Source organism: Malaclemys terrapin, chromosome 4, assembly GCF_027887155.1.
Source record: "Malaclemys terrapin pileata isolate rMalTer1 chromosome 4, rMalTer1.hap1, whole genome shotgun sequence".
Taxonomy (NCBI): domain Eukaryota; kingdom Metazoa; phylum Chordata; order Testudines; family Emydidae; genus Malaclemys; species Malaclemys terrapin.
Genome location: NC_071508.1, coordinates 92897508 through 92901335, shown reverse-complemented (window position 1 = coordinate 92901335; position 3828 = coordinate 92897508).

Genomic DNA, 3828 nt, shown 5'->3' with positions numbered 1-3828 from the left:
CTTCACTGAAGTCAATGGAGCGAGGACAATTTACACCAGCTGAGGATCTGTCCTATTATCTGAATTGCCCATACAGGCCAGTTTGTTTTAGTGATGTTACTGGAATGGAGTGTTCTAATATGTCAACATGTGGCCTTCTTTAAATTAACTAAGACAAATCACTTCAAAATCAACCAGCTCTTCAGTTCATTATGAAGAAATTACACTCAGGAACTGTAGAATGAAAAAAATATAAAGCACAAGTTCCCCATTTCATTCACAGAACCTGTGAACTCTAGAACTGCTCAAACCCATACAGATAAGGCCTCTGAGAGTGCCAGGACAGGATCAGTGCCTGGAAGAGATGCTCAGTCGGATACAGTAAGCACTAGGACACAGCTGTGGTCTGGCTGACTGAGAAATAACAGTTCCAGGACAGAGTAACTATCACTACGTGGCCAGAGCAACACTGGCACGTCCAAGTAGTCCATGGCCTGTAGAAGCGGTGCTGAAACTGCATTGATTCCTGGGTGTAAGGGGGGGGAGAAAATTGTGGAAAAAGTACAATGATTGGGACATTTTTTTTTTGTACAGAAGTGAACAACATCCATGAGAACTGGTTTCTTTAGATGATTTCCAGGTAAAACACTGAGAGACTGCTTCATACAAGGGATTGCTAATAGATTACATGGAGTTTTTCATTATTAGATCACCAGTCAGTTTCAGGTTAGGTTAGAGGTGATTATAACTAATTACTGGCTGAAGGCGAGTCACGTGATCTATACACAATGAGTTGGTATCAGGCCACTTCTTGGATTGACACGCAATATCACAAAAACTACACACTCAGCTGGCACTAACTGGCAGGGCGGCTCCAGGCACCAGCACACCAAGCGCGTGCCTGGGGCGGCAAGCCACAGGGGACAGCCTGCCAGTCGCTGTGAGGGCAGCAGTCATGCTGCCTTCGGCAGCATGCCTGCGGGAGGTCCGCCGGTCCCGCGGTTTCGGTGGTAATTCGGAGGCGGGGACGCTGAAGGCGTGGCACTGGCGGCCTTCCTGCAGGCATGCCGCCGAATCCGGGTGACCAGCGGACTGCCCGCAGGCGTGCCGCCGAAAGCCACCTGACTACCGTGCTTGGGGCGGCAAAAAACGTAAAGCCGCCCCTGCTAACTGGTATCAGTATCCGTGACCAGACTCAGGGTTGGCTGCACCAGCAGTCTGAACTCCCCTCTCACTCTTACGGGTGGATCCCCCAAGTTATAAATTATTTATTATTTGTAGAGTGCTGACAGCACACAAGGCATCATTAAGATGGAATCACAGTCCCAGGACAGCATGGGAAGTCTGCCTCACTGCTTAGGGCATTGGTCACCAGGGCTGTCAATCAGCACGTTACACTAGCACTACAGTCGCTACAGTTGGTTTAGAAAAAGACGCTGGGATGTCACCAGCGAACCTTTGCCCTTTCTTTTTATTGTTCCCCCCTCAGGACAGAGTAACATTGATTCAAATGTATTTGACTGTACACCTGAGTCAAAATTCCCAATGAACGTCTAATCCCTTTGGATGTAGCCGCCACACCCCACCCTTCCCCACTTCATCTTATATCATCCAATCCTTTATTCAGAAGCCTTGCCAATATCTTTCCCGCTTGATTTGTTTAAACTAACCACATGCAGATGGTTTATAGCAATTTGTATTTGTCCTGTCCATATTCAGGTCTGAAGAGCATTTGTTGCTGCTGTAAGAATTGCACTGAGTCAGTCTCACTAGAGACAGTGAGCCAGCTCCTTGGCTGGTGGAAATCAGTGTAGCTCCACCGTAATCAATGGAGTGATACCAATTTACATCACTTGCGGCTCTGGCCCACGGCATGAAGCACTGTTGGAACCTCTCAAGGTCCCTTCCAGCCCTACATTTGTATGATTCTGTGAGTCACTTCCAAACCCAGTGTAGCCACTGAAGCCGGAGGGAAGGGGAGGGAAGTAAATGTGTGTTGAAATTTTCTCCTCTCTTCCCTGCAGAGAAGGGAAACCAGTGCCAAGCAGAGTGGATGGAAATGGGCCAATGTTCCTCCTGTCCTAGGACTCTATGTGCTATCTCACTGTCAGTGATTTCTGTACAGTACAATCCCTTTCTTAATAACAAGAACACATCTTCCAATCCATGCACATCCACAGCTTGTCGAGATATATTTTTACAGGCCTGAAATTTGAGCTGAAGATAATTATTTCTGTTACAATCTGTTCCCGTGCATCATACCAGACCTGTTTGTGGTTCTCTTGCTCTGCAGTGATTCACCGCTGCACTGAATCCTAGCCAGTTTTGAGACTAACACACAGCATGTTTGCCCTGAGGGAGCAATGTGTTTACTGCTAAATATAAACCAGGTCTTTATTTCTCCTATAGCCTGAGAAAACCAGTTTCAGGCTGCAAAACCTAAATCTACAATTGTCTTTTTCTCCTTCTTAAATGTCAGTGAGCCTGGGATTGGATGTGTTTTAATTCTTCCACTGTTAACATATCAGTGACATTCCTTTCCATTAGTTGTCTGATTGGCAATAATAAACTGCTAGATTTCTACAGTTTTCCATCTGCTTTATCCCTGTACGTGCATCCATCTCTTCAACACTGCATGACATCATTGTCCCCATATCCTCCCTTCGCACCTGTCTGTTTATCCTGGCATCTATAACATTCATGTACTTTAGCTTGGAGGTCTGCTCTCTCTGCAGTATGAACATATAAGCATTAGTATCACTAATGCTAATAGCCATCGCCATTTACACATGCACAGAGAAGAGGCGAGATCTCCTAGTCTTTTTCCAGATTGGCTCCTCAGCACACGTCTCTCTCTTCTTAGCACAATGAGAGAATATAAACTGCTATGTAGTTAAGAGGTATAACTGGTGGTGACAATAGACTATCCAGTCAAATCTGCTCCACCAGGAAAAAAAAAAGTGTGTGTGTGGGGGGGGGGGAGGCGGGGGGAGTAGGAAGGAGTGGCAAGGAGCTGTGTGAGACTTGAGAGAGCAGTCAGCCAATGCAGAGAGCGTGCTGTGGGTAAGCACTGGCCAGAGCTGGGGAACCTGCTGAGTAGACAGCTCAGACAGAGGCCCATAAGCAAAGGGGGAGACCCAGCTCAGTCAGGGTAGGCTGAGCCCAGTAAAGGAAGATGGATTCTGGAGGGAGGTTCCCATGAGACGATGTTCAGCAAAGGTAACATTTGTAGGTGTCGGTGAAGGGGGTCTGGGGAGTGGAACACTGCAGGGAGCCAGCCTGCAGAAGCCCTGAGTTGAGGGCTGTGTGGGAGAAGAGTTGCAACAAGCATGGAGGTGGCCAAGGTGTGGAGCCACTGGAATAGGTGTACAGGACTTGAAGAAGAGGGCCTGTTAACAGTGACGTACATGGCCTGAAGGGTGGGGCCCTGGAATAGGGGAAAAGGAACTGAGAAATGAAATAGGTGCTGAAGCTGACTCTTGGGTAGGCAGCCTAGAGTGGGGATGGAGACCTGCTTCATTTTAACCTGTCTTACTTTGGGGGCTGGAGAATGTTGTTACTTGTATTAAAATTATGCCAGGCCTTCAATGAACTCTGAGAGGGACAATATTCCTTTCCAAGGTGGGGAGGCAGAGACTGTCGGTCTGAACCTTGGTGGAGAAGATGAGCAACTTCGTCAGCCCTGGGGCCTGTAGGGGAAACTGAGGCATGACTTGCCTGTATTGGTACAGTTGGCCTATGTAATGCCCTAATTTATAATAGTTTCCAAGCACCAAACTGGATTTTAACACTCCTCCTGCTTCACTTAAGATCATTACTCCTGACCTCGGCTGATATTGGAGGCTTTTG